This window comes from Pollicipes pollicipes, unplaced genomic scaffold (genome assembly GCF_011947565.3).
Source record: "Pollicipes pollicipes isolate AB1234 unplaced genomic scaffold, Ppol_2.1 Scaffold_6686;HRSCAF=7923_pilon_pilon_pilon, whole genome shotgun sequence".
Classification (NCBI taxonomy): domain Eukaryota; kingdom Metazoa; phylum Arthropoda; class Thecostraca; order Pollicipedomorpha; family Pollicipedidae; genus Pollicipes; species Pollicipes pollicipes.
Genome location: NW_023596921.1, coordinates 19,076,938 through 19,091,182, shown reverse-complemented (window position 1 = coordinate 19,091,182; position 14,245 = coordinate 19,076,938). Strand labels below are relative to the sequence as shown.

The following is a 14,245-nucleotide window of genomic DNA, read 5'->3' as shown; positions in this document are numbered from 1 at the left end:
ATTAGAGTGACGGCCAGCATAAGATGGCCCGGTAAGAAAACTTACACCGCGCGCGAGGAGTGAGCCCGTGCGCATTCGATAGCACTACTTCAAGGCTGTCAGCAATGCTCCTGGGACGCCGCCGTGGCGATTCGCACATATATGACGGCCATTATAAAATACACTCTGCCGTATGCGACGGGCAGGGTAATGTGCGCACGAAGTCATTGCGGAATCACTATCCGTCTGCAATGATACAACCCCTACCTGCAGATATCAATCTTTGTGTTTAAATAACGCTGTGACAGCGCGCTGATAACTGTAGATGACTGGCACGTAGCACGATGGACAGCGTACGACGGCCCTGGAAACAAAATACTTGCAATTTCACGCGTCGGGCGCGATTGTGCAATCGATAGCGATGCTATAAGGCTTTCAACTCCCAGTACATCACAAGTCAGATCCTGGCATCCATTTAGCCGGTCGACTTCCCAGTATCATCTCACTCAATTATGATGGACAGGTACCACCGGCGATTAACAAAGATACGACATCTAACCGAAAGTTTTTGGATGCCCCCTCCCCCCCCCCAACCCGGCAGCGTCTCATTCAATACCGGTGGGCTGAATGTAGCGTCGATTTCCAAAGCCACTGCGAGAACAATTTAACACACAATATCATGGTCGGAGGACTATCGGCTAGCATTGCGATTCGCTCATCGGCCGACTCGACCATTTTTGTTCAAATCAACGAGATTTCGCCACTCTACCATCGTCACTTTCTCCACTTACCCGCAGCCAGACAGCCTGTACTTACCCGCGGCCGGACGGCCTGTATCGTGATGACCAGGATGCGGGAACCCGAGAACAATACCTATACCTATTATCGCACGCAAAGTGTGGCTGTGTGCATCCCATAGGGTAAACATAAGGTATCAGATACAGATATCGAATCAGATACGCGCCAGTAAAACAAATTTGTCCGGTTAAGAGGTCCATTTTGTTTGGAAGACACCCGGAGGGCCTCTCACTCAGTTATGGCTGGCCGGTGACAGCGTCGATTTTCAACGTCGAGGCGTAAATTTTTAGTCATGCACTGCGTGTACGACCATGTGCACGTGATGTCACTGTGGGAGGACTATAGGCCAGCAATGTTGATAGCTCATCTGCCGACATGACCTTTTTGTTCCATCCACCTCTTCACTGTGCATTATTAACTCCGCCCGACCGTTCTGTACAGTGATAGCCAGCACACGACGGCCTGGGAAGAAAACCTTGCGAGCACGCACGAAGAGTGCGGCTGTATGCATTTGATAGCGCTGCTATTGACAATCAGCTTGCAGAACAGCACATTTGTTCACTAGCCGCATCCAGCATTCATTTTATTCGGTCGACCCCAACAGCGGCAGCTGGATGCTGGCGGCCGGCCGCCGCTGCATTTTGAAACTGCTGGCGTCCGGTTTAAAATAATTTCAGTCATCTGCAACACGGAGTCATTGTAGCACTATCGTGCGACAAGGTAAATCCCTCGTCAGCGGACATAACCTTTTCGTTCAAACCACCCTTTCTTCGGCCTACCCGTAACGTGATCGTCAGCATACCACGGCCCGTGAAAAATATCGTTATCGTGCGCGGATACACAACTTTGTGATTCGGCAGCTCTGCTATAATGCTGTCAGCTGCCAGTATGGCACACTTGTCGGATATATTAGTTGTTGTTCATAAGGTGGTTTTTGTATTGACCTGGTCCATGGTACCGAGAGTGTGGATTTTACTTAATGTTTCAAAGTGGTGTGTGCGGTTTTAAAGTCCAAACAGAGATCTTACGATCTCTATTTGGACTTTGGATCTTACTCTCAACGATCGATCTACGATCTTACGATCTCTGCTTGGATCTTACTCAAGCAGCTTGCAGCTGGCGAGAACGTGGTCACCATGTGGATTGCTAACGGTCATGGGTCGAACAGTTCAGCAGTTTTCTCAGTGTGCATTCCTTTGCAGTGCTATGAAGGATCTTATGCGGATTTAAAAGGGTAAGATGGCGACCTAATCTCAAGGTAAAATAATCTCCCTATCTCTAGGTAAAGGCAGAAAATGAAATTGCATGCATGCTCGATCTGATTTGGACTGGAGGTAATCGGGAAAATGTCGGTGGGTTTGTTCGTGATTTAGGAATCAGCTGCGGACAAGGCGAGAGTATTTTTGCTCAGTCTGATCGGCTCTCCACCAATTGAAAGAAATGCCAAAATTTTGAGCTAGGTACATACTGCAAAATGGGCTAAGTTTCGTATTCTTGCATTGTCTGCTGAGCCTTTTTCCTTTTTTGTCTTGTTTTCCATGTAAGTGAGATATGCAAAGCACAAATCGGCGCACAAATAAATAAAATTTAGAGACCGAGAGGCGGCGCCTCCCGGGCCGCTGGCTGGCAGGGAGGCGCGTCGTTTCAGTAGCTTTGCAATGTGGCATCGCACATACCGCGATGCGAAGCAAAAATGGACACAAAATGCTATAAAATCCATCCAGTTATGGCACCAAGCGTCGGTCTGGCAGCCAGAGCTTCTTTCCCCTGAGTTCGTGTGTGTGTGTGTGCCTATAGCATCAAACGTATGCTGCCCGAATCCGGAACGGATTCCGCACGCATCCTGCGCCCTCACTTGCGGCAATAACATGCAAGTACGCATAGCTTTGCACTTGTCCTTTCTGGACGGTTGTAGGCGTTTATCAAGAAAGCTTTTTCAACATGAAATGTATGCTCCGGGTTTCGTTTTTGGCTCAAATTCGACTTCAAGCCTCACATTAGCATTCTTTTCCACCGCCTGTTTATTAGTTACTGATTACGATAACTTTGCACTATCCCAAGCCACCACAAACCCGCTTCGGCACGACCAAAGGCACAAACCAATATCACAAGACAGTATATTCATCCGGTTGCAGAGGCTCGCGGGACTGCTCCTCTCGCGCGGCCCGCGCCGGCCGCTCTCTCCTCCCCAGCCGCTCTCTCTCGGCTCGCCGCGCGTGCACGTCACTCCCATATCACCGCATTACAAAGAGGGGCGGGGTCCGGCCGGTGGGCGGGGCCCGGGCAGGCGAGCGGCGGGCCCCTCGCCGGGTGCAGTCGGCGGGGGGTCCGCCGGGGCCCGTCCGGGCCCGCCGGGCGTCCCACCGCTCGCTTCTATCTACGGCGAGCGGGGGCGCCCGGGCGCGCGTGTCGGCGGCAGCGGCTCGGTCCGCGGCGGGCGACGGCATTGTGACACCTATATACAGGGCGGCTGGCTCCGGCAGCTCAGCCTCGCACGGGCCGACACGTGGCTCCGGCGGTCCCACGCCGTGCGCACGTGCGGGCGATCGCCGCTCGTGGACGGCACGTGCTCTCTCGTTGGTCGCACGTGCGACATGCGCCCCGCCTCAAACGTTCGTCTCGTTCGTCACGGTCACCTGGAACCAGCGAGCGTCGTTCCAGTGGAAGAACTGGAGAGCGGAATCCACCGCTCAGTCGGGCAGGCACTCGGTCAGGTCAAGCACTCTGAAAACTGACCGCATCTCCGTTTGATACAGGCATCAGGCATCCTTCAATTTGTGACAGCTTAGATCAATGTGTCTGATGGTAATTGCAATTGTATTATATTTAATTATTATTTATTTTAATTTATATTATATTTTTATATTAAATCTACATGAGTTATATTAGAAATTTATATGATTTATTTATAATATTATTATTTTGTTATATTCATTACTATATTTAAAATTGTAAAGGCAAACGTGCCATGAACAGCGTTTAGTCCAATTGCCACATCACGATCTATGAAGACCCAAATAATTGTCGTTGTCCATTCGCCACAACCAGTTAACCACAACATACCCAAACACCATCCATCCTCAAAGGCATCGTTTCGTCTTGCACGCGACAGTACCAGCCCGTATGCACTCACCATGGGCGCGGCCGGCAGCGCGCCTCAGTCCAGCTTGGCCACCACGTTCAGGGAGAAGTTGGCACTCGTCTCGCCCTTCTTGCTCTGGGCGCGCACGGAGTACTGGCCGACGTCGGTGGGCACGCAGGCCGGGATCTCCAGCTGGTGCTTGGTCTTCTCGCCACTCATCTTCAGGTGGGTGCCGCTGTCCTCCAGCGGCTTGCCGTCCTTGCACCAGGTCACTGGCGGAGAGGGTCATAGGCGTGGTGACCTTTCAAGGGGGGGGGGAGGGCAGGCTCAGGGTACACTTCAGAAACTTTTTCTAGGAAGCAAGCCCGGTGACCAGTGGGTGGGTGGGTTAGAGACGGAGACTATTGTCCACTCTTGATTCACATAACCCTTTTTTGGAAGTAATGAAATGTCATTGTTGGCTAGATATACATCTACAACTGTTTTGCAGTGGTACACAATCTCGACTATTCGAGTCATCTTGTATCATTCGGTAAAGAAGGCTTTCCAGCTTCCCATGATTATTCGTCCATTTCAACATTGCTTTCCCTCGAGACCCAAAATTCCACGAGCGGGTAGGCATTTTGGGTCATTGAGGGGGCATCTACCTACACAGGGAAAATGTCAAAATACGACCTCGACATAAGCTGGTCAGAATTTTGCATGCGAATCGATAACCCACAGTGCCTCTGAAATGTCATGCACTTAAATTTCGCGGACTACTTTGCTAGAGACAAAATTTGTCGCAGCATTTTAGGCGGAAAGAAATCCGAAAGCTTCAAATACGAACTGCCAAAAACAGTGCGAAAAACCATAGAATTGGAATTTTGCCTTTAAAAAACCAAGCCACAGAATAAAGACACTTCTGACACATATTCCTTATCTGAACCCTGCTCTCCTCCGCCGTCGGCAGCCACTGGCCCGGCTGCCCCCCCCCCCCCCTCCAGGACTGACTGCGAACTGATCGTATGGCTGCTTCACTGCATATTTGTGGGTCAGCACCACTACTTACTGGTGTGTAAACATATATCTCTCAGGAAGCTGCCTGCCTTAGGCATGAATTGGCCCAATGGACACTCAGCTGACCCTCATTCAACGTAGCCGCCTTAATCTACTTTTGCATGTAGGCAGGGGCGTGAACAGATCCTTGCCAAGGGGGCACCGAGTTAACCCCCCCCCCCCCACTGATGGTGACCGCCTAAAAAAGATCGCCGTATATAACTTAGCTGTTAACGATGAACAAGAACATCTTCGTTATATTGTTACTTTTACCTTCTAACCAGAACAGAAACAAAAACTAGAAGCCACCGCGGGATCTATTCTGTTGGCATTTTGAAGTCAATAAGCCGCAGAAATCAGGCGTTGAATAACTGCGTGGAACCAATTACCGGTGCTCATAATTCAAAATTGCTTAGTGGACTCCTTCTAAACCGATAAAATTCAGAAGCTTGGTCAGATTTTTTATACCTATGGGTTCGACAGGCCTATTAAGACTCCGCGAAGGTAAATTGTAGATAAAAATGTCTTAAAATGTGCATTAACATGGACAAGCCATCTTTGTGTGGAAATGTTCAACATTCAAACGGTATCAATTAGTGATGCCAATTGTGTAGCGTAATTTTGAACATACGTGCTCACAAATCTTAACAAAAGCCTCCATGCCAGACGTTGCAGTCTCCGTAGGCCGCGCGGCGTTGACCCAGCGGCTAATACTGAGCCCTAGCCAGCAGGTGGACACAAATGATGACGCTTCTAAAAAAATACCTTTGAACACGCTAATCGATTAGTGATACTGCTTATGTAACGTGGCTTTCAGCATGCGGGAACGCAAATCTTAGCGACAGAAAACCTGACGCCAGGCGTTGCAGTCTCCCTGAGCCGCCGTCGGCCCAGTGGCCAATACTGCGCCGCAGCCAACGGGTGGACGAAAATGATGGCTCCTCTGAGAGAAGCATCCTTGAATACTTTTCTTCACTTGTGACCCGGGGACCAGATTTGCCTCACCTTTTGTGGCTGACTTCTCGAGCACGATTGAGAACTTGGCCGCCTGACCCTCTGCCACCGTGGCCGATGCTGGGAATGTTTTGAAGGCGGGCTGCTTTACCTCCTCGTTCGGAACTGTAATGGAATGGACGGGTTGTTGAGCGGTTGAACGGTTGTGCATTGGCTCTGGACGCTGGAGGCCCAATTGGTCTGGCACGATACCAAAATGGTAGCATTCAACTGTTGTGAGTTTAAACGGAGCTGCTGTATTGATGATACACCCAGCTTCAAGACGCGCGCGCCCACACGCGCACGCACGTACGCACGCAGGGCAGGCAGACAGACCCCCCCCCCACACACACTCACACACACACACACACACATACTCACTCACTCACTCACTCACTCACTCATTCACTCACTCACTCACTCACTCACTCACTCACTCACTCACTCACTCACTCACTCACTCACTCACTCACTCACTCACTCACTCACTCACTCACTCACTCATTAACTCACTCACTCACTCACTCACTCACTCACTCACTCACGCACGCACGCACGCACGCACGCACGCACGCACGCACGCGCGCACGCACACCCCACATACGCACAAACATGCATACGAGGCCTTACATCCCGCAACGATATGACGCAACGATTGACATCACCGAACCACCGAACGTAAAGCGCGCGGAATCCGACATTTAGCAAACTGGTGCCAGCTTCGCTACTGTTCATGTCCGAGCCATAGGCTCTCACCGAGGACGACCAGTGTGCAGGAGGAGAAGCTCTCGCCGGCGTCGTTGAAGGCCTCGCACGTGTAGGCGCCCGAGTCCTCGGGGAAGATCTCGGCGATCTTCAGACGGTACAGGTCGCCGTCGCTGTCGTACTCGAAGTCTTTGGACGGCTTGATTTCCTTGTCGTTGTGAAGCCACACCACGTCGAATTTGGACGTCCCTGAAGAGAGGAAATGAGTCAAATGGAAGCCGACACTGACGAGATAGAAACAGTACAGATAAGCTCACCACATTACCCTACACAACATTTTCCAAATAAGTATAAGTTCGGGTACGTTTGAGCTCTCACTCATCACCGGGGTAAGTGCTAAAGCACCAGCAAGCTCGTGATATTAGCCGCAAGACTCGAAATGAACTGTCCATAGCCACCCGGCGAGCTCACGTAACTGGGCGATGAGTTATCGTTGCTAATATCCTTTGGACGATTTTACCTACAGAGCTCTTTTACACGCCAACCTGCTGTTAATTATTAAGCGCTAACAATATCACAACCGTAACGAATGGAACAAACGGTGCACCACTAGTGACCCGGCTAGGACTCACCCTTCAGCCGGCAGGTGAGCACGACGGCGTCGCCGTCCTTGACGACGCGGGACTGGATGTGTTCCACCACCCGCGGCGGCTCCTCACCGCTATCGCCCTTCTTCGGCGCCGCCTCCATGGCTGCGCAGGCCACAGACGGCGTCAGGTGGGGCACGGGATTGAGGGGGAGGGGCATCAAAGCGGACTGATGGGCGGAGCCGTTGGAGATCTCGAACGATGCGATGACGTTCGTCCCAGTTGCGAGTTTATATATTAATTGTAACGGTTATCTCAGTGCGTGGCGCTGCAGGTCGATACAATAATGAGCCGGCAAAATGTGTTCAGGCGAGAATGACTGGTGAATAACTCATGATCTCAGAAAAAGCATACGCCGGGCTTATTAACCATGACATATCAAACACCTTGATATACTTAGTCGATGGCTTTTATGTGGGTAAGTATAATTTTTTCTCTCGACTATGCACTCAGTATTTGCAGACCCAGGCACGTTCTTAGCAGAAGGAAACTATCTGAAGCCAGCATCAATTTCGTAACTACTTGAGGCTATGAAACTACGGAAAGTTCCGCATTATTCGAGGCATCTCACACTATGTGAGTTTTTCTTCGCCCGCGAAGCACTGCATCACTATCAATGCTGGCAGCCACCAATAACATTATGACGTCATTTCATCGGTGGCAGCAATATGAAAGCCATCGCTAGCAGCCACAAAGGGAACGCTGGGCACACCAAACCTTGCTGAACTGCACACGGCATCGACAACCGGTAACCTCGGTCGTCAAAGTACTGATGTTCATCGAGCGCGCTGCTATGGGAAGCAGCGCGTCATGTAGCACGCGGTAGTGCAGAAGCGATGCCTTGGAGCGTATTTGATCTGAACGGAGCGCAAAGCTTACGCCCTTGACATCGCAACAGCGCTGGTATACAAGCGTGTGTGGGGGTTAGTAGCACACGGTGGACGATACCTTTGGCGGCCGCAGCAGCACCAGCTAAAAACGAACAGACCACGGTGTGATATATGCTGAAGCCGATGTTTAGGGAACGACCACGGAACGGGCAATTACGGGCATTCGTTTGCACGCGAGGACATCTTTGCATACGTTGCAGTTAACCGCGGATGCTAATGCAACCTATATAGGACATAACGCTGTTCAAGCATTGGCCAAGATACATCAACATCGTGCAAAAGCAATTCGACAAAACAAAGTGGAATGAGATGCTGCATGCTATGTCCGCTTGTTTGGCATCGCCTTAAAACATAACTTTATCTCCACCGCAGGCTACGTTTTGACGTGGACGAGGTAGCACCATTCACACGCAAACGTACGCCATCCGAGCTTCTCTTCACTCATTAGGTGTGCATGTGACGACGGACAAGGCAAATGCCACTCTCCCTGCCCTGGATCAAATGCATAACGGAAAGACATAGGAAAATAAAAGGTCCCATAATAACCACGTGCCGATGAGATGCTCAAATAAATGTAGACAACCGTAAATCACCAATCATGCAAGCCGATACCAGATGGACCTTCATTCATCATGCTCTTCACACGTGTGCCGTTTTGATAGTTGTTGCGTTTTTTCAGTGACCGTGTTCATACAAACCTTGAGAGCCCACTTCAACGATAAATGGGTCAGACGGGGAGAAGTACTATTTTTTGCTCAGCACTCGTGCGACTAACCGACCCGCTAATTTTGTGATCACAAAGGAGCTGGTCTCTTAGAATTCCTGTGGTTCAGCCGCAATCCCGCAATGCACGGCGCAGAAGACCGCGCTCGTGGGCGCTGCTCGGCGCCGGCGCCCGAGCTGACCTCCTCCCGCCGGTACTCACGCGTGACGGTGACCTGGCAGGTGGCGGTGACCTCGCCCATCGAGTTGTAGGCGCGGCACTCGTAGGCACCCTCGTCCTCGGGGAACACCTCGGCGATGACCAGCGACGCCACGCCCTGCCGGTACTTGAGGTCGACCACGTCCGACGAGCTGAGCGGCTCGCCGTTCTTGCTCCAGGCGATCTTGGGGTCGGGGTCGCCCCGCACCTGGCAGCGCAGCGCCAGCGCCTCGCCGTCACGCACCGCCAGCGTCGCCGCCATCTTGTCCTCGAAGACGGGCGCGTGCATGAGCGAGTCGTCGGGCGGGATCTCGAGCTCCTTGGTGGCCGAGCGTGAGCGGCTGCCGCTGCCCGACGACAGGCCCTTGCCGTACGGCTTCAGTGGCCGCTTCTCGGCCGGCTCGGCGGCCGACTCCGGCGCGCTGGCCGGTGCGCGGCTGATGCCCGCCGACGCCGCGCTCACCGACTGCGAACACGGCCAGTACGGCGCTGACATTGAGGTCGGGCGTGCAGCTGGGGCTGGTGAGCGGGGCTTAGATCTCATCCCGCCTATGTTTGCTTTAAATAGCCTTCCGTCGCAAAACGCATTGGTAATTAATCTTACATAAGCTCTCATCGGTTTCCGAACGCTGCTCGCGTCACCTTATCTATGGGCATTCAAGATCATACACCAGCTCTGCAAACTATCCCCTCCCCCAGGACACGACCGTGGCGCGAATCCGCCAGCTGCTCCGAGTGCCACTGACCTTCGCGGCGCTAGCCTGGTAGCTCTGCTGGGTCGACTTGAGGTCGGTCTTGTGCGAGGCCGAGTAGTGGTGCGCCGCCGAGCTGTCGTAGCCATTCGTCACCGGCTGCGGGTGCGGCACGGTGGGCAGGTACCGGCGGTCTGGGACAGCGTCGATACGGGTCAGACCGGGTGGGGACGGCAGCACCGATGGAGGGGTCTACAGGCTGCACGAGGCGCGCGGGCGCGATAGAGGTGCGAAGAGGGCCGGGCGTCGGCGTCATCACGCAAAGCCAGAGTGAATGCAGCTTATATCGGGAACGCTTTCGACGATATTTATATTGTAAGAAGCAGTGATAAACTGAAGGTGGTCGGAACACAAGTAACGAAACCGAATGATGACATAACGTAATGGGCGACATGTAAAAGAGATAGAGTACAGAAAGAGAGGTGAGTGACGTCAACACTTACCACTGACGATGGGAATCCGACGGTGGCTTTGGGAGAGTCACACGATGCAGTTAGTCGTGCAATAAAGCATGCACAAACACTCAGGTCAATACAGTAAACAAAAGCGAATTGTTACGCTTAAACTTGCTCATGGACAACGCACTCATCAGTCATTTTGCCGACAGGACCAAGAACCCATGCAATCCCAGAGAATAAAAGACCTATTAGAGAAGACGGGCTGAATGATATATCCTATTGATATGCTCCTTGGTTGCTATAGAGAGATGCTGCATACAGGTACTGGTCACCAATGATGCTATGAATCCGATGTGCAAACGCCATGCGAACAACTGTCCATGTAGTGACGCATGGCGATGGCACATGAAGGGACAAGAACTGTTCTAGATAGATCGGAGGAAAGTCGAGTTGCACCACCAAATACGCCATGTGCGGGATCTACTTGTTTGACGCGTAACTAGTATAAGTCACGGAAACTACATCACCGATGGAAAATTCAGCCAGCTAAGCTTAGTTACCTTCTTTACTAAATTTATCGAAGATTTGTTTCTCCTGTTCTGGGGTACCACCTGGGAATTATCAATCCCGATTAAGCAATATGATGTTCCGCATTTACGGTGAGTGACATTGCGAAGCGAAAGCAGCATGCCAGGAAGCAGATATCACTGCCTCAAAAAGATGGGAAAACGCCAGTAAGTGACGCAGCAGGCCCTATCAAATGTAGGAATATATCAGCGAAATTCACTCCGTGAAAATATAAGCATAGCAAGTGTGGACAGCGGCACAGCAATTATGGACAAATGTGCTGCGATGAATCGCGATAACGATGCCGAGTTTACCCACATCTTGCCTCTGAAACACCCAGGCTCTTCTTATCAAGGAGCACAATCACCATTTAATAAAACAATACAGTTACAAAAAAACGCTCTGTCAAACTGATGTTGAATCAGGTAAATCATGGTCACGATCTACAACACCCTTACAGCAAAAAACATGTCTTTACTAATAATAATACCAATTTATGCGCATGAATAGCGCATTTCACGGAAAATTGAAAATTATAAGCGCATGTGTGTACAAACAACATAGTGCCGTCTAACACCGTAAACCAAGAGAAATGCTATCGTACCGCTGTGAAAACCTCAAATAAAAAAAGAGGCGAGAAGGAAGAAAACACAGGCCATCGCCGCATACACGACCCAATTACCCAGGTAGCGTGATCAAACGCCTTCCTCACCCCATTTCGACCCACTCCACTCCTCTCACCCCGCTCCCGTGTCGTAGCCTCGCTCGCCGCTGGACCTACCTTCGACGATGACGACGCAGTACGTCTCGTCGGAGCCGAGGTGGTTGGTGGCGACGCAGCGGTACTTGCCGGAGTCCTCCGGCTGGCAGTTAACGATCTCGAGCGTCACCACGCCGTCCGCGTGCGTGATAGTGTAGTCGTACTTGCTCAACTCCCGGCTCCCCTTGAACCACTTGATCTGGGGGCCGGCGGTGCGTGGGGATCGGTGACGGTGACGACGGCACCATGGGACGGTGGCGACGGCACCAGAGGACGGTGACGACGGCACCATGGGACGGTGGCGACGGCACCAGGGGACGGTGGCGATGGCGCCAGGGGACGGTGGCGACGGCACCAGGGGACGGTGGCGACGGCACCAGGGGACGGTGGCGACGGCACCAGGGGACGGTGGCGACGGCACCAGGGGACGGTGGCAATGCGGCCAAACTGACGATCCGAATGATGGCCAAGTGCGGTTCGCTAGCAGGCCTTAAATGCAACTGGACAAGAGGAAGGCGTTCTAGCTGTCACAAATACCCCCGCGGTAACCGCGAACTCCTTGCGCCAAATCCAACTCCTGTCCCCCCACCCACGCATCGGTACGACCAGCAGCGCCGGTTCACTTCACCCGAACACGGTCCCCACCACCGCTGCAGCCTGTACGTACGGCGGGCGCCGGCTTGCCGGAGAGACAGCAGAGCAGCTTGCACGTCTGATGCATCTGCATGACGCGCGGCCGCAGGTGGAAGGTGAAGAGCGGCGGGTGGTCGACCTCCTGGTCCCAGACGCGCTTATAGCTGAAGAGCTGCTGGCGGCGGCGCACCGGCTGCTGTGGTTCCAGCGCCTTGGGCGCCTCGCGAGGCAGCGCCTGCACGTTCAGGAAGACAGGCTCTTCGCGGAAGCCGTAGTGACTCTCGGCGCGGATCATATACTCGCCGCGGTCCGACAGCTTGACGCGGTTGATGACGAACGTGAAGTCGTCGCCCTGGTAGCGACGCATGTACTTGACGGACTGGCGCAGCTCCATGTTGTCGCGGTACCACGTGACCGTGGGCGGCGCCAGCGAGATGACGCGGCAGGTGAAGCGCACCGACTGACCCTCGTACGCAAACGCCGACGTCGGCTTGATGACGAAGCGGGGCGCCGCCTGCAGACGGTCGAACGTCACCTCGTGCATGCGGAACCGCTCCATCTGCAGCTTGCGCAGGCTCGAGTAGTTGGAGATGTGGCCAATGGGGACGATAAACTGGTCCCAGGCGTCGTAGCGGGCGCGCATGCGGTCGCGCAGGCGTGTGTAGCGCGAGTTTGCGATCGGGGAGGTCAGGTTGCTGTGGTCGCCCTTCAGCCAGGGGTGCTCCAGACACTCGTGTGCCGTCATCCGCTTCCTGCGGAGAAGGGGGCATGGCGTTCGACGTCAAAAGGCGGGCATGGCGGCTGTTCGTCACGACGCGCTCGTACGTATGCTTGATGAAGAGTGCGAGTGATGCGAGCGATGAGTGAAACCGCACTCAAAGTGGTAGGCTGGCAGAGCTTTGCTAATAGACTGGCACAGTAAATATCGATGAAAGTGCTAATGGACTGGCACAGTAAATATCGATGAAAGGTGGTGCTACTGAAGCAAATCAACCCGCAGCAGAATCAGCTGATTATGACGGTATTAGAGGAGACAGCCAATGGTAGCCTGCAAACCCGTTACTCCGACGATCAGGACCTGAATTCCATGAATAAAAAAACGAATTCATCGACCATGTCATTTGGCGACCCGCTGACCCAGCCTGTCGCCACTCACTCCTTGGCCTTGATCAGAAGCCGGCGGATAAAGTCCTTGCCCTCCTCCGACACGCTGGTGAAGGTCTCCTCATCGAAGTCCCAGTCGCACGAGCGCACGTTCTTCAGGGTGTCGATGTCGTTTTCGCCGGCGAACGGAGAGAGGCCAGACAGACTGCAGGAACGAATGAGGTGACACCTGCTGGACCGGTACGCAACGAAAGCGGCTGAATTCAGAATAGCACAACGTGCACTAATATGACCGTCAGTTTTAGCTATAGACTCAGTCTTAGTTATGCATCAGTCTGAGTTATGGCCAAATTGACCAATCATAAGAATAACTTCGGCTTAAAATTCTTAGACATGTTTAACCCGTAAGGAAACATGGCGCTGTGGAAACATATCTTAAACGCATGCATCATCAGCTCCCCGGGACGTTTTGAGAAGCCCCATGCAAAGTGCACAAACGGGCATGTCCGGTCTAAGCCGTACTCAAGAGACGTAGGCGAGCACGTCGACCCCGGCCATACTCACAGGACGTAGGCGAGCACGCCGACGGCCCACATGTCCGTGTAGAAGCCGACCGGTTCTCGCTCGACGATCTCGGGCGCGGCGAACTCGGCCGTGCCCGTCGAGATCTTGACCAGCTCGTTGGGGTTGAGTTTGGTGGCCAGGCCGAAGTCGATCAGCTTGACCTTGGTCGACTTGGACGTCTGGCACATGATGTTCTCCGGTTTGACGTCTGAGGGTGGAAGGGTCGGAAGGCTATGACGAGTGTGTCGTAGGTTTGTTTTGGAAACTACATCAGAGCTCAGCCATTGCTAATTTCTGAAGAAATCATGCGCAAGTGGGAGCACAACACACATATGAAAATATCTAAACAAAAAAGGTTCGTACTAACACTACTTTCAGGAACAAATCAGACTATTTCCCGAAAGGTAGCACCA

At 52.7% G+C, this 14,245-nt stretch overlaps 1 pseudogene; it reads right to left on the bottom strand.

Annotated features, from left to right (window-relative positions):
- Positions 1 to 2,880: 2,880 nt before the first annotated feature.
- LOC119107164 (twitchin-like) overlaps positions 2,881 to 14,245 on the bottom strand; it is a 151,810-nt pseudogene continuing 140,445 nt past the window's right edge.